This window comes from Anser anser, assembly GCF_964211835.1.
Source record: "Anser anser genome assembly, chromosome: 4".
In the NCBI taxonomy this organism is placed as follows: domain Eukaryota; kingdom Metazoa; phylum Chordata; class Aves; order Anseriformes; family Anatidae; genus Anser; species Anser anser.
In genome coordinates, this window is record NC_139724.1 from 25,126,787 (window position 1) to 25,150,839 (window position 24,053).

The 24,053-nt window shown below is 35.2% G+C and overlaps 1 long non-coding RNA gene across 1 annotated transcript in view; it reads right to left on the minus strand.

Annotated features, from left to right (window-relative positions):
- LOC310899225 overlaps window positions 1–23,501 on the minus strand; it is a 39,666-nt gene extending 16,165 nt beyond the window's left edge. Inside the window, exon 1 of the long non-coding RNA XR_014584094.1 lies at window positions 14,527–23,501. This is a non-coding gene — a long non-coding RNA (uncharacterized lncRNA). The remainder of the gene's footprint in view (window positions 1–14,526) is intronic.
- Between the last annotated feature and the right edge of the window lie 552 nt (window positions 23,502–24,053).

The following is a 24,053-nucleotide window of genomic DNA, read 5'->3' on the forward strand; positions in this document are numbered from 1 at the left end:
AAGGTACACTCATCCTTCTGACACATAGAACCACATACCTGGAGAGGGAGTTCAACTTCCAATCCCAAAAAGCAGTTATGTTTTACTGCAGTCATATACAAACAAATAAAAAATAAACATATTCCATATATATATTGGAATATGTTTATAACATATGCTTTAAAACATGTTAAAAAGCATATTTGTATAACATATTCCATTTTATATAAATAAAAAATAAACAATATTCCATCCACAAGTGGCTAGTTGGATTGGGAACTTCCAAGCATTCACTTCTTTCATAGTGCCTAGGTTGTGCTGGAGATTGCATGAGCATGAAGCAGTTATATAAAAAAAATACACCTTATGCCATGTTGTCGTCCTACAAATTTATCATTTTTTCCATAGTGTATGAAATCTGCCCAGCCTTGCATATCTGTTAAGATGGAAGTGTCAATGTGCTTTAAAACAGAGTGCTTCCACATACATGTACTATATTAAAGTTTTTAGAAGCATTAAGTACAAAGATGCTTACATATTTACAATTATAGGAGAAAATTCTAAGGTTTTGCTAATCTAAGGATGTGAATTAGTTCCTACCCATCCTGGACTTCTTCCTTCCTGCCTCCTCAGGCTCCACCTAGCTACCACCATGACCCAAACCATTCCTAGGAGCTGCAGCTCCTCTTCATGTACAGCAACACCACAAGCACGTTCTTGGCACAATTCAGAAACCCTCATTTCCACCTGCTGCAGTTCCAGTCATGGAAAACAACAACAAAATTAGTAAGAAGATTCTGCATATCAAGTTTATTTCAACTAAATAAATATCATTCAAAGAATATGCCTGATACTCTTCATCATCTAAAGAGCATAACTTATTTTCTCAGAGACCTATCCAAGGAAGGTACTGTTGACCAGGATAGGTTAATATTCATAACAGCATGCTTTTTTGGTGCAAGATAGGAAAGAGAAAGGGAAATAGATATCTGTGGAGTTTCATACAAAAACAGAATAAAGCCAGGTAAAAGTGTATAAAACTCTGGTAACACCTGTATATTAAATTTCAATGAGTGATAACAAACATTAAAATAATTATTTTCAAATATGTGTACAGAAGAACGTATGCGTACACAGTAAGTGCAGCAAGTTTAATATCAAATATATATTCTGCACCTTAATATGCCAGCTATCTCTGTATTTCATCAATCTGTCCTGACCAACATATAACAAGTTCTAGTAGTGTACGTAAATAAATCTTCAGTAAAATATTTCCACTTCAAACACAGAACTTGGCACAATATTGGTAAGATTGGCAAAGAGTTATACACTGCTGTTTCCTGGACATGATATAACATGTATTGGATACATGCCTGTTAAATAATTCTAGCAAACACAACGTGGACAGATTGAGGTACCGCGGGCATTTGCAACATGCTGCCTTGAGCTAATTTAATTTTTACGATATAAATTAAAGGAATACATGAATCAACAAAAGTTAAAGTTTGAAGCTGCTAAGTTTGAAGCTGTACCCTATGATCAACATCAAACTAATTACTCTTATTCATGTTGCCACGTGATATTTTCTTATTGCATTATCACAAAATAAATAACATTTTAAGTCTATTCCAAATTATAATGATGAAATTACGGAACAGACTTGTGGTAATATTTTTGTCACAATTTCATTTTTTTAAAAAATAGGTACATAACATGGAAGGAAGGAGCGTGTTATCCCTCATTTGCTGATATGAGTCGACTTGTCTCTCACTTTTTATTCCAGGTGCTTTCATTTGGAGGTGCCAGGCACTACAAGAAAATCAGCACCCTGGAAAACTAGAACAGGGCAAATTCACCAAAACTGACTTCACTGTCAATTCTTAATAGTTCTGTATTGTTCAGTACATTGTCCTTAATTTAATATTTGAACAGCAGAAACTATGTTTTTCTGCTCCAACTTAGAATGCTCTACCCTATGTGAGTTTAACTGTAGAGAATTAGAACCAATCAAACAAATGTTTTGAGACGATACTTGAAGTCTCTTGCCGCAATAATACTTCCTAGTCTCTCATGGTTACCAGGATAACTGAATAAACTTGAATACATATAGCAAAGTCAATTGGGCCCTAAATAATGAATCATTTATAGTATACCTCTCTAAGGCCTCTGCTGTTCTCTGCAAGACCCTCTCAAGTCTATCAATCAGACCTCTTAGCTTTAGAGAATACTGACTATGTTGTTGTTCCCAGGGATTACACTCCTCTGCAGTTGCCTGCAAGAAAATTTATTTAATTTTAAAAAGCAGGTAAGAAGCTTCATGCACCTATTTTTACTTTCTAATATTTTTTGTCAAAGTATAACCTGGAAAGCTGATGCTATACTATGAATGCAAGATGAAGAGTAGAAGGCCTTCAAAATCATCTTGTTTCTCGCCTATTTTGGAAGGAACGAAACAAAACAACAACAAAAAAAGCATACCTCACAGTTTTGACAAAAAATGTTTCAAATAAAAATACTTTTCTACGCTCATGCTATTCTTTCTTTCTATTCACCATTCAATCAGTCAGAGACAACAACAGAGTGGGTTTGCCATGGAAGAAATCTACTCTTAAAAAAATAATTTAAAAAAAAAAAAGTTCTATTTAGGTTACTGCATTGCCCTTCTTCCAAAGATAAACGTCCAAGCAAGGATAACATCACCTGTTGTGATGGGTCTGTCTTCCTCCTACTTTGAAAACTAATTCAGGACATCTTTAATGCTTTCCTTTAACTCTGAATAGAATTTGGTTGCTGTGCCAACAAGAGCAGTGACAGGAGATTGTGAAGCCACCCTGCAAGATGAGCCCTGCCTGCCATGCCTGCACTCAGCACTGAGGTAGGTTGCTCAGAGCCTGGGTGAACAAGGGCTTCGGTTATGCAGTCTCCATGGTCTCAAAGCTGCAGAGACGTATGTGCAGCACTGAAAAGGGCAGGATTGCAAATATGCAGCACCCTCCTAATGGCCATTATGATGCTAAAGCCCCAGTCTTCATACATAAAAATCTGAAGATCTATTTTTATTGCCTTAGAGATAGACATCAGAAATCACTTGAATATTTTGGAGCTGTCAACTTTGCTTGGCTCTAAAGACCGTGGCTCTACATTCTGTTCAACAGAGAATTGATATTAATTTACAATTTCTGTGTATCATTTAAACATCCAGCTTCAGGAGATTTTGTGCCCCTTTTCCTCACAGCATACTTGTATAATTTCTCACAGATTCTGCAGGACTCACAAGTTGTAAATATGTGTATTAAGATGCGAATAACCACCTTCAGGTCAGTAAAAACAGAATCTATACTGAAAAGCTGTAGACATCAAGAAAGCTAAATATTTCTGGGCTCCTTTAGGGTCTTCACTTTGCATCTCAGGAAAACTCCTACTTTTTTAGCACTGCTTATGAAGTGGCACAATAGTACACAATTGCTCCAATGGTATACTCTTGGATACTGAACATTTCTTAGTCTGCAGAGATCAGGGATGTTCTTTAAAGGATTTATTTTTAAAGCTTTCCTACTAAAATTTATGATTTTGTTGTGCTCAGTTCCATAATTACAGCTTGAGCCTTTAGATACTCCTAACAGTAAATCACCGTAGTGCTTAAATAATCACAATTTAAAGAGAAAATGAATGGTTTATTCAGAGTCAGCAATTACTGCACAAGATAGCATTGGCTCTGACTTAAGTGGAACAGTATCAAGTCTCACAAGAACAATCATTCCTGTAGACTAGGTGACTTCTAAGTCCAACTAATTTTACTGGTAGTTTTCTCATAAATCTGTCATTTTTTTGCACATTACAGAATGTTTATATTACTCAAAGCATTCATTCATGTAATAATTAAGTATATTCTCTGGTAATTTTCATTTAAGTAACAATATTATTTTGTTTAGATGGTGTTTAAAACACAGATAGGAAGATGACAGTATTTTATGCTCAAGACATATTTAAATTGTCCAGCCAAGATTAAAGTTTATAAAAAATGAAGTGACTATTCTTTTAGTGCATACATACTTATCTATTTATCTATCTTCTTTTTAGTGCAACTTGAAACACCACCAAGAGCTGGGAATGGAGAGACAAGAACAGGTCATAGAACAGCTTTAATTCTGAACCACGATCACCACCCCTAAAACAGTCTTCCCCCTTTCTCCCTCTCTCTGATGAAAGTGGGTTATAACTTCTGCAGGTGGCCAGAAAACGGATTGCAGTGAACATCTGCACATCTCAGTCCCTGAAAAAAAATTACAAACATGCTCACTGTCTTGCTAATGTTCTTCCTTTGAGCCAAGGATATTCTCATGAAATAGTGATATATGTATCAAAATGGTAGCAAAAAGAACTCAGTTGAATTAAGAACTGTACAAGAGCCTTGAGACTTTAAAGAAAACCCAACAACCATTTCCTCAAGTAACATAACTTTTAATTAATATACTCTTAGATACCCTTCACTTACTGCACAATGACCTGCCACAGATATCACTACACATAATAAAAGAAAAAGTTAAACTGGTGAGTACTGGTACTTAAACAACCTTATACATGTGCGCAAGACTAACATGACCATAAAAACCCTGTTCACCACTAATAAATCACTCCTTTTATTTTAACAACACTAGCATAAATTCAGAGGATAGGTTACTGTCTAGATTTACAGTGGTGTAGCTGAGGTCAGTATTTTGTTACATATGTTTTAATGCATGGTTATTTCTATGCAAGTTTAATGCTTTGGAATTGTATAGAATTGATGAGCCTGCAGACAATGTGGAGTAAAAGTTCTACTTTCAATTTGTCCGTACGTACAATACTGTTATTGTCTGTGCACAAAGAGAAATAGGTTTCTATAGCAGACCTAGTTTGAACTTTACATTTAAAGATACGTATTCAGCACAAGAAAAGCAAGTGCACAGTGCAGCAAGAACAGCAGTTTCATGAGCCACCACCAAACTGACTTTCACTACTGTCTTGCTCTGTCTCTATATAAGAAAGATGTGTGGTTTCAAGAGGTCTCACGGAAGAGAAAACAGACAACCCTTTAAATCAATTTTGGAAAGAAAATGAAACGGTCATATTGAGTACAGACAGATCAATTTATACCACAAACTACAAAATGTTGCAGAAACACTATAATTTAATTTAGCCAAAAAAAAAAAAAAAGAAAAAAAAACTTTTTACCAAAGAGCTGTATTTCATTTCACGTGGATAGGGGAAGGAAACAGAAAATAAGGAAGGAGACCAAGGTAGTTTTTCTCTCTGTACTCTGCTAGAGAACAGCGGACATGTCCTCTAGATTACTGACTGGAACAGTCCAGATCATGTCCTTGAAAAAGCTTCTAAAAAGATACCTGCATAAATTATTTCAGTATTCAGCATTGTACTGGAAAGCACAAATCAAATAATTTTAGAATCACGCTGCTGTGCCACAGAGATGGTCCTTCTCCTAGCAGTTTACTGCCTATCACGTTATTACAACCAGCAAATGGAGATAGAGATCACAACAAAGAATGTAACTGATTTTATCATTTTCAATCACTTTTTAGGTTGTAAAGCCTGTTTTGAGAACATCTACCTTTTTTATTATTATTATTTCTGTATCCATAAAATGCATTAACTTGTGTGTTAACTGGGATCTGAGAACACTCCTGGAAGGATTTTATCATACATGAAATTATGATTTCTAGAGTCCTTGTTTTTGTACCCACATCAAAACTTGTCTGCACCCTATTTAAAGTCATCTTGCCCAGAATTTTCCTCATATAGCTAGAAAATCTCTGAAAATAAAACTCTCGCAGAGATAATGTGTCAGAGATAAGCAAGAGTCAATTGCTTGCAGGAAACATTTTCAAAGGAAGATGAAAGGAAAAGAAACGGTGCTTATGCTTACACATAGGATCATGATATGTCCAAAAGGTTTTGTATGCTTCAGTGTATTGTACCTCAAATTTGAAACACTGCATAAGATACTTTTACCAAATGGCATTCTCCCCTTTCTTCGGCAAATATATTTGGTTTATGTAGGAAAATAAACCACTAAACTCCTACTTAGCCCTTCAATGCTCTCCTCATGGAGCTCAGATGCACCCTTATACACCAGCTTCTAACAAGCCAGAATGATTCCAGAGAGCCTTCAATGAAAAGAAAAAAAAAAAAAGAAAAAACCTTTAGAAGGAGGCCCTAGTTAAAGTATTGGCAGCACATAAACTTGTCTTTTTAATGGCAACCACTCTACATTGTTTAGCACATTTAGCAGGATTTAAAGATGACTCTAATATAGCCACAAACTCTCAAAAAAGCCTGTGAGGTGGAGGAAAAAAAATGATGAGAGATGAAATACATAGTCACTGCCAGCAGGTCCTGGGCAAGCGCTGCATGAGCAGGTGAAAAAAAAATCTAGTGACTGTGAAGAGCTTGATGACAGCTCTTGGTCCACTTCCCTTATTCAACTGTTTCCATTTATATTCACTTCTGCATCTGTTACATATTTAGGGGTGTTTTTATTAGTAGCTTTGGATCCCTTGAAGCAGGTGAGCATGTGTTCAAAAGACAACTAAAAAAAAATGAGGAGTTAAAAAGAACACATGAAATGGTTCAGAGAAAGTAGACTAACAAGGCATGCTCTCTACAAATAACAGTATACACATTTTAATTGGTTTTATGCCATTTGAATAAAGTGAATAGAACAGTTTTATTTTAAAGTAAACCAGGTGAAATTAACTTGACTCAAGTAATCTCTCTTGGCAAACGTTGCCCAAGATAAATAATAGAAAATACATACATAATGCTTGCAAGCATCTTCCATACAATGCAATGAGCTTTCATAAACAATCTTTCCCCCCCACCTCTTCCCACCCTTCTTTTCTATATGTTATTTAAAACCCTCTTTATAATCTTACCTGTTTTCCTCCATATATGTGTCGACAGAGGTCCCAGTTCAGGAAAGCACCTGGTATGCACTTGGGGTCCAAGAGCATAGTTGTAGCAAGAAAATTAATTCCAAACAAAACACTCTTCCTGAACAAGAATATTTTGGCCAGGGGTGATGCATTTATGCTTTTGTTTTCAAGCTATTCTTGCAGAAAAAGACAAAAAATTATCATGCAGGCTGTTCTCCAAAATGCTTATCTTTTGGGTTATAAGTAGAAGTTATTGCTTTTGGGCAGTTATCTTTGGATATATATGTAAAAATATTAAGATAAACCATAACAACAATGAATTTCCTTTGTACTGTTGAGATCTGACCAGAATTGTGTGGGACAACACAATCCAAAAAAATTATATTTCCATCTCTAAAAAGTTTAGAGGTGCTAGAGAACCTCTTAAGCACTTGATCAGCTCCTCCTTCAAAGGAATACAAAGGAATCCAAACATCTGTATGAAATCGTAGTTACGTGATACATTGTCCTGGCTACAGTCAACAAAGCCAGTTTAAGATGTTCCCATGCCTTTTCTCCCTCAACCCAGTTACTCCTTCCTTCCTTTCACCTGCTCCCTGAAATAAGCCTATTATAGAAAACTGTTATGAAAAATAACAACTCCTTTGGAACTTTGGTGTTTTACCCAGAGTAAGACAATTTTGTGAGGATCATAGATCAAAACACTCCCCAGATGATAAGTACCCAGATGCATTTTTCTCTTTTATAATACACAAGGTGATGATGTATAAAGTAATCCAGAGGAAACTGACTGGGGCACAATTACAAAACCAAATAAAAAAAACAACAAAACAACAACAACATGAAACTCCTCTCTGGCAGTCAGAGAGCTTGCAAAGACAGGTGACATGCTGATTGCCTTCCCAAGAATGCATACCTTATTACTGCAGTGTAATAACTGTGAAAAGTTACAAGTGAACTGTTACTGAAGTAACTGTTGCAAGAAAAACTGGGTTTATGTTCATTTTTGTCAAAAATATTTGGCAAATTCACAACTACCTCTGGAATGTTAAATCAGTGAGTGGCCAAGGAAAATTCATATAAAACAAACTAGATAAAAGTGAACTTATTTTGATGAAGTACAAGAAAATTATTCAGAAATTCAGCTTATTTTTGCTTGCAGAATGCCAATGCAGATGTAGTCATACCGCTGTAGCAATTTCTCTGCACCTGTTACTGAACCTCAGATCATTGAAGGTTTTAGTTTTGTTTATAATCTAACAAAATTTGGTTCTTAAAACTATAGAAGGCTTATATCTTAAAATTGTTCATAAGCCACTTGCCTAAATCTAAATATCTGGAAGCTTGGGGGGGGGGGGGGGGGGGGGTGCGGATTTAGAATAAGAAAATTATTCAAACCACTCATTTTCTAATTGCTATTCAGTTATTTAACCAAGCAAACATCAGCTAAAATATGAATTTCCAGAGCAAAAATTAAAAAAAAAAGTTATGAATGATTTGGGTAGGTGAGAACATATTCAAATGTTGGCATGAAACTGTTATTCAGGTTGCCTGTTAAAAGAGGTATGGTTTAAATCTTATGCAATTTATTTTCCTATATTAGAGGGCTTGTTCATCATTCCTGATTGCCCCATCCATATAGGGCGCACACTATATGATCAAATACATATGTGAAAATAACATTTAATTACACTGGTATTCATAGAAAAAAAATAAATAAAAGAGGTCCCACTACCCACCCACAGAGTGTGGCAGGAACACAAGGCACAATGATATAAAACTCTGAAGCAATCTACCACAGAAAATGTCTTCTAAGACTAGTTTCCCTCTCCCTCCCAGTATTGTTACCTTATTTATGTGCTGAAATTTTTAAACTATATTGCTTCTTCCGGACTTAATTCCTTAAAGAACTTACTAACAATGATGAATCGCTTATTTATTCCACAGCAGAAAAAGAATGTATTTCATTCAGTTTGAACTATTTCTGGTGCTACATTTACATGCACAATTTGATCATCCGTGCATACTACATTGTGGATAAGTAAAAACATTACAATGTAATAGATGTGGGACGGAGAAAGCAATATTTGAGCTTTCCTACAGTAAAATAGCATTATTAATCCTGGCTGAGAGCAGTCTCAATTTTGCACTTAGAAATTACAGATACCTTATGAGCGCCTTTACTGGTCAGCCTAAAATAGGTACAACTCCAAACTGATTCTGAAAGTCCTAGGTTTCTCAGTTAACAAGACATTTATCATAAAGCCAAAACAATAAGTGACACAAAAGATAACTTGCCAGAAGCCCACACTCACGAAATAATTTTATGTGTATTAAGCTCAGAAGTGCATACCCATCATTTTTCTCATAGGGTTCATGAGTATGTTTCCTTACTAATTTCATTACTTCAATAGTCATAAAAGACCCAACTTCTCTTTAAAGAAAGCCTTTTAAGGTTTAATCAGGGTTCTACAGAAAATGAAAATTTGCTAAACTTTGTAAATACATACCAATTTCAATATTCTTAAGGCAACATCCTATTTGTTGGACAAACACATGAGTTCAGAAATGTTAGGATTTACACAAGCTACAGATACTTTTTCCCAGCCTGCAGAAGATTGTAACCCTTCAGATCAAGACTAAACTGATCTCCTTGGTTTTCTTTAAGGCCTTTAAAATTCCTGATGCATTCTGAAAATAATTAAGCAATTCATTTACTCTTTAGAAGTAGTCAAGAACACTTATTCATAAAACCACACAGAAAACAGTGCCATAAGACTACATTTTGTTCCATCTCTTCTGCCTCCTTTTTCTCCTTAAACACAAGTGTGTTCTCCCTTCCTCTAATATTATTCAACCCCCACACCATGAATTTCGGTCTTCTAAGGTTCTTTACACCTAGCATTTTAATCAGGCATGATTTGCAGAAGCAAATCTCCCTATTGTCTGCATTTACTATGCTTCAGTTTGCACCACACAGAACTCCCACAGTTCGTAAAGTGAGCTCTATGGAGTGGCAGCTAAAACATCCAAGCAACTATCTATGGGACCAGATCAGAACTAATCAAAAGTAAAAGATGCACTGTGTGGAACACATTACCAACAGTTTCACTTCAGAGATCTAGTTTTACAGTGCAAGAGAAAGATGTGAGAAAGACATAGCCTTACATCAAAACACACCTCTCCCCTAGCTACAAGACTTCTTTTTTACCGTAATGTACTTTCTGAAACACATTCACATTTAATTTTTTGCTAGTCTGCCTGCCCAGTGCATCTATAGTCATCCTACATGTTGCAATTCTAGGCTAACTTACAAGGCAAAAGTCAATATTAAAGACTTGAACTAACCACAAAATGAATTAAATATTTATACAAAACAAAAGAACAAAACCGGGTTTGTGAGGAAAAAAAAAAAAAAAACTTCATACTTCTCTGGACAGTAACGAAATGAAGTTTTTCAATAGGTTTTGAATCTATGCTCTGAAGTGGGGTAAAAATGAGCAAGGACTGTTTTAATAACAGTACCAAAAGACTTAAATGTCACAAAAAGCATTTAAAAATATTTGAAGTAAACAAAATAAGGTTTAAAATGCGTATCAGTTCTTTAAGCCAGAAGCAGAGCTGACTCACATTAGCTGCAAAGAATAAGACCTGTATTTAATATATAATAAATGAGTCTAACTGATGAAAAAGATACAGGGAGGGGAAACAGCAGTATGTATGTGTCAGAGCTGAGGATTTAAGGAGCAGAAAAGATGAGAGCATGGCCTATTTAGAGATGGATTTCTCAAATTTTGTTGGTTCCCTCCAAAACGTGAAGAAATTTGGTTTTCTCCAAAACATATTTAGGAAGGCAAACAGGAATAATGCACTACAATGTCATTACAAAAATAAATGAAAATTAAATACATCATTTTAATTAAATTTTAGTGATACTTTATCAGAAAAGGTTTTACCCATTTTCAAGAAAAATTACAAAAAATGCTTTTGCTGATAGTCTGTTAGAACTTGCTTGCTGCTTTTGTGAAACCATAATTGATCACCTTCATTATTACACTCAAGACATTTCACAGAGCTGTAGAAATGCTGGGAAACACTTGTTGCTTTCAAGTTCCTGAATGTTCTAAATATATCTCAAAATTCCATTTCATAGAGAAAATAGCTCGAACAGAAATTATCCAACATATTTGTTTCTCATTCAGGCAGCAGCAACTAATCTTCCTCAGTAAAATATCCAAATACAACAACGGACACCACTAAATGGTGTTGTTAGAATTAAATCCTCAATATTCTGCTGTTTGGACAGACTAGCATTATATTCTTAACAGATGTAGTGTTGAAATGGTTTTATACTCTTCAGAGAAATTGCATAGATTTATCACCCTAACTCAAGTGAAACTATACTGAATGGAGTGCTGTCAGTGATAAATGACAATTCCAGCTGATTGAAATTTACTAAAGAAAGCAAAAGTTGGCATTATTGTACTATTTTAAAGCTCGAAAAACAGTCTGGAGTGGTGAAACTTGCCAGAGTTTACTATAACTAGTGGCCATGCACTATCTACTTTAAGCAAGGGAATTATACAGTGTAGATTACCGGGCCAGAGGCCACACACAGTGTAATTTTTGTCATCTCTGAAGAAGGATTTAAACATCAGTACAGATTTATGCAGACACAAATTTTCCAATTGAGATATCATTGGTATACAAAAGTACTCAAAATTAAAAAAAAAAAAAAAAAGCAAATAACTTTTCCAAAATTCTTGCAAATTGAAGCCTAGATTTCCAACATACTGGGACAGAACCTCTCTGCTACACACACACACACGCACAAAAGCTAAACAAAAGGTAACTTTCACTAAAAATGACATTTTAATTCTTTGAGAGAGAAATCAGTTTTCCAAGTCTCTGAGTGGTGTATATAAACTGTGAGGATTTAAAGCCTGCACATTCTTCTTCCACTGAAATAACTTCCAGGAGAACTTGAGGTCTATTTTGGATGGCCAAGCCAACACAAAAAGAAAAAAGTCCTGTTCAAATTACTGCAATGTTCCTCAAATGACTTAAAACTTTACTGATTTTTTTTTCCAAAAGAATAAAAGAAAAGTCATTTCATTCATTAAAGAGATCAAATATTTAAACCTATTGCCCCCCTTGTTTTTAAAAACATTTTGACCTTAATATTTCAGGTTTTGAAGTTCTAGTCAGCATTGCATTAACTGTTGCACTAACAAGTGTTAATGCAGTTCCTGCCTTTCCTCTAAAGAGCCATAAAACCACAGTGCTTTCAGAATTTAGGTAAGGATATAAATCTTAGCTCCAGGTGTTTCTGAATCACTTTCCATAATCTGAAATGAAACTGGTCTTGCCCAACTCTGACTAAATTTTTGAGTGCAGTATAGGTTCGTACTAAGTTAAACTATCTTAAAAATGACTATGTAAAATAAACCAAAACTTACTGACGTATTTACTTTCTGGAAGGCATGTTAAATGAACTTTAAAACCAGATTTGAAAATCCAGCTGTAAAAGGGGTATGCAAAAGTGATAAATGAAGGCTGAACACCATCCAGATCACATACTTTGTTGGAAGAACTACAGTAAGCAAGTAAAAATTACACCTTAGAGTAATGATTCAGTTTAAATTAGAATTTGCAGTTAGTCTTCCAATTAAAGTCAATAACTATCCTGTGTTTTGCTATACATCAGAAAAGGGTGCTTAGTGGGTGTAAAACAGCTCAGGGTAACCAATATAAACAGTGAACTTTTCAAACATTCCCAAGCACAGAATGTAAAACTTCTTCACTGCCAGCCCTAACAGAAATTCTCTCAAGCCTGTACCTACTAATCACGTTTCTATTTTCAATGAGGTTCTGAACCTCTCCAACGAAATCTTGAACCTCTCCCTTATCCCTCCCTCCCTGCTTACTAGGTAATCCTCCCTCATTATCTTGACTGATTAGCAAGCAACTCAGTCACTCACATTATGTTCTGTGCTTCAATCCCAGGAAGATAAAGGTTCAATGATATACCTCTGGTTTACTTAATTAGAAAGAAAACTAACTTAAAACGTTCTGTGAACACAGTGCTGAGGTAGACTGCCTGAATAATCCTCACATATAATTTGCACCAGCCAAGGCCATTCTTGACCACAGACTGCATTCTCTACATATTTCTAGAGACATATTTCTCTATATATTTATCCCAGAACAACAAATGGGTAATGGAAATTTCCACCAGAAATGCTGGAGTTTAAGATTTGAAGCTAGTAAAATATCCATTGTGTAATATATATCCATTAAAAATATCTATAATTCATATCCAAGTGTGAAAACTAGTCAACAAGATTGAGTCCTGTGGTAAACCTGACACCTGTTATTCACATGACTCAATCACAGGTGTGTACCACAAGGCAAACAGTGTCTTGCAAACCTATGGTAAATATGTAAAATACATTCTTAAGAGTATAGTAAGGACAATGCTAAACAGTAAAGGGAGAATGTTGAATTACTCTGCATCAGTAATTTGATGGACTATTAGCAGTTTTTCAAAAAAAAAAAGACAAAAGCCACAGAAACAAGCTGTTGTGGTGTTCCATTGTTCTGTTATTTTATTTATTTGTACATTAGAATATATAAAAAGATATGAACATGCTTATGGTAGTCTATTTTGTACCTTCATTCTGCTCTATATTTAGAAATGGATTTACATATCCCTTAGCAACTATCAGAAATAGAATATTTTCTGTGAGGAAAACATTTTATGTTGAAAAGTGACATTTTTCCATTGCTTAAAATAAAAATGTTATTAATGTGTGGGGAAAGGTGACAAAACTTACATGTTACTAAACTTACATACTTTGCATCAGCAAAGATATAAAGCATCATCTACAGGAACAGCTTCTCCAAAAAAAAAAAAAAAAAAGACGTTTACCAGACACTCCACAGTTATTGGGTATTTTCTTTCCTGAATATAAAGGAGGTTGGTAGTAATCCTTAAGTCATATGAAATATGTCAGCAAATGCTAGCAAGTATTGAATAACAACTAAATATAAGAGGTCAATGTTAAGGCAAGTTTTGGAATAGGTTAAGCTACTTCTTCAGTGTGAGTCCAGCAGAACACTGCAAAACCTCTCAGTGCACAGAAATACACTTCATATCTAGTTTAGACTTCATGTAACTTTCTAGCATGAAAACCATACAGAAAAACTAATTAAAATTACAGTTAATCAAAAAGCCTGTATAAAATCCATAAAGGTTTTTAAAACACTTTAAAAAGTTGTTAAACTCAGATGTGTCTTAAAGTGTACCTCAGGTTATCACTAGAAATCATAAGCATACATGTTACGAAGGGTCAGGGGAACCAAAACCAATACAAGACGACATGCAAAAATTAATGTTGGGTTAGAAGCACTGGGGAAAAAAAAAAAAAATCTACTGTCTACACACAGTCAGTCAACAATTCTTAAGGTCACTCACTTCTCCTTCAGGGCCTTAGTACCAAGAACATGGCCCTACTGTAGTCAACTCACCTTCCAACATGGAAGAAATATGTTAGTGGGGATTTAGGAAGTACACACAAATGGAAGATCCTTGGAACGGTCAGGAACTACTCACCATTATAGAAGATTTTCCAAACCATATCACCACTCTCCGCCTACAAAAAAAAAAAAAAACTTCCTAAACTTTCTTGAGGAAGGTGGCCTTTTTATCTAATGCTAGTTTCAACAGGATTTGTAGCTAAGGTTGAGAAATTAAGGAACACAGTTGAATTTACTCACTTCCAAAAAAATATCTTGCCTTGTGATAAATTCCTTAAGCAAACTACAATTTAACATGTTCTCAACAGCTTCTAGATAGAGGTTGAAACAGAATCAGGGATCCTCACAGGAAGAAAACAAAAGAGGAAAAAAAATATTTTGAAACATAAGAAATCTAATTCTGAACATTAAAATAAACAGTGGTGTAAAAAAATCAGATTCAGCATTTAGACATTTATTAGGCATTTATTTTAAGCTTCTTAATAGTAACACTATTTGAAAGTAGAAAAATGAAGGTGACAAAGATCCTAGTTTTCTGTGTGAAAGATTTGGAATTTTTTTCCCAATGCAACACTAACATTCAGGTAACTACAAGTAGAATAATACTAATTATGAAATGTTGTATCACACTATGCACAATGGTAAATAACCTTTCTTATGCGTTTTCCAAGTGAATGAAGTATCCCATCTTTAGTCAACATCAGCAGTTAGGCTTTCTACTGAAGCGACAACTATCATCCACTACCTTGCTAAAAAGAACCCTTCTCGTCCTCGTTCTATTCCATTTAGAAATGCAATGTGAAATCTTAATTTTTCTTAACTCTCAACTTTTAGATCACCCTAAGCTTTGAAAAGTCTCTAGAAGCAATCAAAAAGAAGGTAACTCTAATGGGGAGAAAAACAAAAAAAATCAGCTCTTTGGAAAGAGGTTGGAATAACAGGTACTTGCATTAAACTAAAGCAGAGGAGGGAGCCACAGGGAATATTATGAATAAGTACTGGAATTTTTTCAATTTTAGAAAACTGAAGAAGCGACTTGCTACAGGAAGGGAAATATAAAACAGGTCAGAATGTTTCTGATTACAGCTTATGAAATACTTAATTGCTTTAGAAGTAAAAACTAGTACAGCAAGTTTGAACAGTTTTAAAGAAATGCACATTGATACACTTGTATGCAGATCATTTTAAGGATCTGAAAATAACTAACAAGGTAGCCTAAAGAAGAAGAGTAGCCTAAGGAAGAAGAGTTGTACTGCATGTATTATGCTGAACAGATTATTTCTAGAAAATTATTTTGTCAGAAATGTGACCTATCTATACAGCAAAGAAGTGCTGAAACCTCATGTAAGCAGAAGCAGTTTGGACCAGCTGTCCTTCATTATGGGTTTCTAGCTTAGCTGAGGGTTAGGCCCTGAAGTCTCTGCTGACAGATGTTTGAATAATACTTTATTTGGTTGATTTTGTAAGAAAAGGCTGGAATGACTGCCTTTGCTGACAGGAACCTTAATAGTAACTTGAATTTGCAATGGTACCTGTTCCTCACAGGTCATCTGATGCAATTTTAGCTATGTAAGTAAGCAGCTTTGAAACTTCCTCAATTTCAAAGAGATTTTTAAGTAGCCATAAGGTCTCAGGCAGACAAGTTGCTGAAACTTAGTTTCAGTGAGAGGGCCTCAGAAATCCAAAAGAAAAAAACTGCATAAGGTCTTTCATATTAAACATACATCATGGTTAAGTGAGCTGAGTGGTCACAGTTTTTCTCGTTTAAAGGTGTTTATCTTTTTAATAGGAATTTACATGCAAAATCATTACCCCTAAGTTAATGTTGCTTTTAAGTGCCAAACACTGTTACGTTACACAACTGAAGGTATGAGATTAAGTTCCTTTTGAAGGTTGCTGCACCTAGTCTAAATCTGCAATTATCTGTGAAGTAAGCACATTCCTAAGAATCCATCAAGTTTATATATTTGTCTTTTTGCACTTTGTTGTGACAATTGCCTAATTTTCTCCATGCCGTATAAACATTAGATATGCAATACTTTCAAAGGACTCAGCAAAGAACCAGCAGTAACTTTCTTCTTTAGCATCTTCATTTTAAAGGGATATTTGAGTGAGACTTTATATTTGCTCCCAATATTCTATATACTATGCTACCAACATTCTTCATTAATTGATGAATTGTTCATCTACAGCTAATATGACAAAAAGAACTCAACCACTGACATAAGAAAGGAAAAAAAAAAGAAAGTGAACAGGTAGAATTATTTTAGCTGTATAAATCAGAGAGAACAGGTAAAGAAATAGAAATATATGGAGGTATAAGGCTGCAATTTGGAAAAGATTCTGAATATAAATTAGAGGCATTCCCGAATATTATTATTTTTTAATTTTTCTTTCAGACAATCCTCTGAAATGTCTAGAGAGCCTATTTGGTTAAGAGTCAGATAATATACCGACAGTCTCATTGTTTTCCAGCAGAAACTTAGAAAAGGTAGCAAGAAACAATGCAAAAGACAATACAAAAATAATGAAGTAAATTTACAAGAAGGCTTGGGACTGTTAGGATAAAGATTTAATGTGTACTATCTTTCTTACTGATTTAGCTGAGCAGTCAATGCTATAAAGTAGAAACATCAACTCCAAAGGCATTCATAAATGTTCTTGAAGATAATATCTTGTGAGACATTTTTAGCTGATAATATTCAGGTTGTTAAGATGAGAAATACTGAAAAAAAATACATATTGAAAATACTACCCAAGTGAAAAAAAAAATAGTGACAAAGTTCAATGCTGACAAATATAAAAAGATATATGACAGTTCTAATTTTGCAACAATGGGTTCTCAGTTCATTCTGCATATTCAAAAATGAGATACAGAATGCACAAATAGGTTCAGACCCTTTTGAAAATCACAGAGACATTAAATTTTGCTATGAAGAATTTTATTACCCAAACACAAAGTAGAAAATCCAAGATGAAAATATGGTTTATAACGAATCCTAGACTTACCTCTACAAATAACATTGAAAGTGCTTGTGCTAGTTCCCAGCTGATCTGTTTATGTTCTGACAGCATTGTTATCATACTTGGAAGATTATTGTCTGTGTCTTTACTCTCTACTGTCTCTTTCCAGTCATGCAATTTACACAAATATAGTTACAATTTTACTAGAATGCTCAACTGATATATTTCCCAGCATTACATTTTCTAGACCTCTTTCATGGTTCATGTTCTGGAATAGCCTGCAGAAAATCCATAGCGGTTTCCCTTTTCTGAAAAATATCCTAAGCAATAATTTCCACCAACACAATAGGATGAGGTAACAAAAGCAGCACTTTTACCATAGTAATTGACTGACCTTGTCTGGTTTTTTCCTCAATTTCTTGTAGATATACTGGAATGCAAACACCATCGCATTGTAACTGCCTCTTTCTGAAACACAAGGCATAAAATAAAGTATTTGGAAGCAAGATACTAACACGTTCATTTGATACAGTAATAAACACCATAAATACTTTCTTTCTTACTGAAGTAAAAAAACGGGTTAGCTTAAATGTAATGTTATTCAAATAAGATGATGCAAGGGGCAAGGGTTTAAAGTAATAGGCATGCTCAGAGTCATATTAGAATAATATTGCTGGAAACTATTTCTGGCATTTCTTAAAACTTTAGCTTTTAGGTTCCTCCCTCCTCCCAAATAGGCATAGAACAAAGATATAAGAAGATAAAACCAGAAGGGAAAATTGATTTAGTACTGGTAGTAGAAACAACAATCTCGTTCTTCTCTCTCTTCCCAGACACATATTCCAGACGTTAAATCCAAGAAGCAGTTTCTACAGTTCTACAGTTTCTACAAAGTAAAGATACACTTTTCTGTTTCAAAGAAGGAAAATATTAACTGGCCAGGTATAAGGAAAGTAGTAGAGAGGAGAGGGAAGGCTAATAAAACTCACTTTCAGCTACAAAATTAGTTCTAACTGAACTTGAGGACTATGTGATTGACTTGCTAATACTGATAACAAGGAAGCTGGAACTAACTGGGCCCATGCACCATTATGTGCACCATTATGTGCAATCATATTCATCACTGACATCAGGAAAACATTTCTCATCAGGGGAGTAGATACACATTTAGAGATGCAAGAAATGCAAAACAGCAATTTCTATAGAGCTTTTAAGAAAATATTCTTGGGCATCAACCTTTAAAAGTTACAAAAATTTAAATCAAATTACTAGTTTTTTGTTGTTTTTTGTTTGGTTGGTTTGGTTTGTTGTTTTTTCATAATACTGGCCCAGAGTTATAAACAAGTGCTCAAAGAATGAAAAATGAACATAAAATCAAATTTCTCTTCAAAAGAAAATTCCACAATTATGAAATATTCTCTATATTGCAGAGAGCTTTATAATTTTAAAGTTTAAGAACATTTGTGTACTTTTAAGAAATTTTGTGTACTAAGTAAATTGTATAATTCAATATGTTTAATGTTTTTCTGGAGTTCACATTTCTAACCTATTGAGAATTTCTATGAGGAAAAGACAGACGATATTGTCAGCTTACTGGGAAGGTCTTTAGTCTTTAACCTTTCCTGAAACACAAAGACCCTGCTGCAAACTCACACCATCGCGCCATTATTCAAAGTTGTTATCTTCTCAGTGACTTACAGAACTGTAGCTAACCTTTTCCCTGATAAGACAATGTTGGCTACTGTTATCTGGAAAAAGCAGCAAATGTCAGTCTTATATGAAAAAATGTACCTTAAAGACTAAACTGTTTATATTACAGTAGACACTTCTGTCTACAACTGCCAATAAACTATACTGAAATAGAAAACTTGTATCATAATTTATATGTTTTATTTAGATGAACACGCTATATTTCCATGGTTCTATTTGCTGCTAGAGTCTGTTTTTTACCTCGTATAATGACTAACACTGGAGCAGTAACAACAGAATGATCTTTTAGTAAATTATCTGACTTAAAGTTCAAATTTAGGAGCATTATTCCTGCATGGATAGCAGGTTTACTTTACATGGAACAGGGTTTTATTACTTAGATCATTCCAAACACAGACCCAATTTTATCGGGAGAGTACTAAGCCTATTTTAAAATAGAAATTTTGTGTTTGAACACATTCTAGGTTAGCAAAAACCCATTAGTTTTAATGTGTTACGAAAAAAGAAAAAAAAAAAAAGCAAGAATTAGTCCATAGTTGATCATATCATTTCTGTTGCAAGTTATTATTTAAATAAATTGTTTTGAATCTTTTTCTTCACATTTTTGGAGGTATTTTTCCTTTAGCACCCAGAGGAAAATACATAAAAATACACAAATATTTTAAAAAAATGAAAAATACAGGAAGCAAAAAGGATTAAAATTGCCTCATTGTTTATGCTATTGGAATATACACATCCTTACAGGAATAATTTTTTTCTCATTTCACACAGCAATCTAAAGTTATAGTTCTCAAACTGAGAACTTACCTTAAGGGGCTCCTCTCACATAACTCTTGTGGGATACGTGGGATACTACAACTACATAGCGTGAGGTACTGGGAACACCACATAAATTTAGATCCCCCATTCAGTTAATGATTTATATGCTGCTGTCCATGTTGTTAAGACTAGAGTTATCAGACTGGCCCAGTTATCAGTACAAGGAGAGTTCCAGCAACACAAGGACTGCTGTGCTCAGGACCAGACTTCCTGGGTCTCGCAGTCCATGCTGACCTCAACATTACCACTCTGGTAACAATTCAGGTCCTGTGCTACCTCATTTACTCATAGCATGAGTATGCTTACATAGGCTACAATTACAATTTTATTTAAATGGACAGAGTGAGAAGACATTATCTGAGCTAGCTTACTCTGCTGAGTGTACCTGGGCTTTAAGTATCCACACTAAAGCTTGCTCTGGCAGACAACAACAACAAACTCCAATCATTCTTCCCAACCTTCCAAATACTACATGTATCAACATAACAGAAATAGTGTTAGCATATCTGATGTGACTTGTACTGTGAGAAAAATGCAAAGACACAGCAAACAAATGAAGAAAGAGATAAATGAGTCCAGAAAACTTAACTGAGCTGAATTTCTTTAGAGCTAGCTATCTATGTGCTGCTGAGGATCAGAAATGAAAGGTCTATTATCTAAAGTCTGAAAACCCTCTCTGACATCTATGCAATTTTAAATAAGATGTTAAATTAAGTCATCTACTCTCATTTATAGGTCTGTGACTTGTACAAGCTTACTCAAGATAGCTATTGTCTCATTTTGTCCTCATAGTGACTAAAGGTCTACAAAATCATTTGTCAAGACAATATTAAAGTCCCAGTACTGGGACAGGTTAAATAACCTGTAGCACTTTAAAAGCTTGCAAGGAAATACAGAAACAGGTTTATTACACACTTCTCCTGAGGTCAGAAAAGGCATAGCAAAGCAAGAGAAAACTTGCAGTCAACCATGATGAAAGGATTTTTAAGCAACACATATCTGTTATATCAGTTAAGCCATATGGTCACAAGCCCCTAAATAAGAAATGGTTGGAATTCCTTTTGCTGTATCTCAGTCTTGAAAATAATTCATTTTATGTACTAATCACTATTTTTGAAGTGATCTTCTTACTGTGCCAGTGTTTGGTTTACTTTAATCTGTTTATTTATTTATTTTTTCACTCCATTACAAATTCTAATAGTTTGGAAAGCATTGGAGGGTATTTAATGGATTAATGACAGAGGCTGAATATTACCAATTCACTGATTAAAGAGTTTTGAGTCTTATAGAGCTAAGAAGAATGACAGTATTAATTCTGTTACACTTCCTACTACATTGTTTTTATTGTTACACAGCCATGTAGTCATAGCTGTCTTTTAAGACAGGAAAAGAAAAAAGATACAGACTTATACCAGAACACATAATTCTAGCTGGCCAGTAACACCTAAGAAAAAAATAAAAAAAGAAAAAAAAACCACAATGTTTTAGTTTTCATTGTATTCAAGGCGACTGTGATATCTGTTACACTAGGCCTGACATCATATATATCCTAAAACATAACAGCACTCAAAAAGCACACTGCAGACCTAATGGAGGCTAAGAAGAGACTCTCTGAGGAGGTACTATAATAGGAGACAAGGTACCAAAATATTCACTCACCTCGTAAATCATAAAAGAGGAAAATTAACCCATGCAGGCAAGCTATTAACAAGAAAGCCCTTAGCAGTGAAGGGAATTTCAGTCCCCAGGAAACTGAGGGCAATGTGTAATAAATACTGTAATGCACCAATTTCACAATCTCTTAACGCCAAAAGAGGATAACCTCACCACCAGTCTCACTTCTGGGTACCCCCAGCTGCGTGCACCTGTCCTCTCCCTCTGGTATTGCCTTGATTTTGTGCCTGGCCAATGCAGCTTGGCTGAATTCTGCTTCTCTCTTGTTTCTGGTCTCCCCCCTGTCGAACTGGCCCAGCTCACACTGTTTTGTGTGCGCAGCTTCCTGACAGCAATTCATTAAGAAGGACAGTCTCTGTCCTGAACCAATTCATTAAGGACAGTCAGAAGGTGAGGGCAGAACCGCACTGGAAAAGAGGACTAACGTTTTTACCAAAAATGATGTTCCTCCAACAAGCTTCTGCAATGGTGCTTCTTATTCATGCAGCAGGGAAAGTAAAATAGCTGGTATCTTTGAAACTTCACTTGCAATGTGAGATGGAGAAATATGACCCTGAATAGCTGCCTGTATGGCTGTCAGCAAAGGACGAACACACACAAATGAGCAAATTATATTAAACTTTGCATTAAATTTGAACTGAAATACTAGCACAAATTAACATCAGATATTTTTTTTTCTTTTTCTCTCAGAGAAACAGAAATCCCATTCTGACCCCCACAAGTCCCTGATTCTTTTCACCAATCATGCATGCACTGGATGCAAACTCCTTTTTAGACCTTGCTAGTTATGTTCTGAAGCATTTTAATATTTTTGTTTTAATAGAAAGCTAAATGCATTCTGATAAAACCATGAAGAATGCAGGAGGGATTACCTAAATCTTAAGAGTTGAACAAAAAAAAAAAAAAAAGCTTTGAACAGAAACATCGATTCCAAATCCAAAGCCAACTATCTCCCTCCAAAAGGATAGCATTGTTTTCTTCCCTCAAGTACGGAATATGTCATTTTCATTTTTCACACCACTGTTCACAACCTCCCCACTTTTAGGGGGGTTAGTGGGTAGAATGCTGAAATTTTGAGAAGTCTAGGAGTCTGAACCATCCCCTCTCCTTCCACACATCACCTTTAAAGGTTTAGTTGTAGGGTTCCCCACACACACCAGAGGATAAAAAGAGCTATTCTACTGTATTACCATCATACTAGAAGGTAATTTCCATACTCATTTGAGCATTTTTAATTTCAAATGGTTCTCAGTGTTAGTATAGTTTTAATTAAATGCAATCCCTCTTTATTTCATGTTGCTTGTTTGTCTGATACACTGCATTATGAACTTACCCTTGTAAGCATTACTTGAATAAAAGGTGTTCTGCTGATACCTGCTTTTAGCATATCTGGAGCATTTTTTCTGCTTCCCTTGTAATTTCATTTTTAACTCACAGAAGAATCTCCTGCAATATGGACCGTATTTCAACAATGAGGGAAGACTTTCATCTTTCATATTCTGAACATACATTTTTAAGCCCATAAACATCTCTACTAGGACTCCAGCTTCTCTCCTTAAACAAGAGGTGATTCCTGCGTCATGATGATTAGTCTACCTTCTTATACAGTAAAGCTGTACCCTTACAACAAAGCTCACTGTGTTCACAGATGAAATTATACTCTTCGCTTATAAGAGAGAAGCAGCAATATATGTATTGATGTAATGTAGTGATCTAACAAAACTTAACTGTTAGTAAGACAGGGACTTAGCAAGATTAGAGATGGTAAGTTACCCTTGCTTATTTACTGCACAGAGACCAGGGTAAATTAGACATGTCAGGGAGACCCTCCTGTTGAGCCATAAGGTTCAGAGTGGATCCCCTTGCCTTCTCAACTCCTTAGACTGAAGAGGTAAGAGACTAGGTGTGGCTGAATCCACTTCTAGTCCCAGACTTGGTCAACAGTTTATGTCTAAGGATTATTTGTGCACGATCTAAGATATAATCTTAGCAAACTTTATAACGTTTAGTAAGCTACTAAACACCAAGGAGTTGCAGCAAGGAATCTCTTGCAAGGAGTATGGGATCTCTGCATCAGGCATGACCTCGAGAAGTGTCCCTACTGTAGGGAAGATGTGTCCTGCAGCCAGCTGCCATGCAGAAGAGCTCAAAGTGCTCTTGGCTTCCTCACTATTTATGGGGTAAGATGATGAATATGAATAGTCATAGATTTGACGGTGCATGCTCCATTGCATGCAGCAATGCATGCAGCTCAGCAGCTGCTGAGTGTCAGTTTCTCCAGCACCCAGTTTGAGCTGATATTGTGGTCACTACCTGCCTGAGCAAGGTATTGTTTGCTGCGGCCAATGTTTAAGCAAGACAACAGCCAAATTGAGGGCCTGGGGGAAGCACACTGCCACAAGCTACAGATAGATCACACCTTCCTGTTGTTCTAGC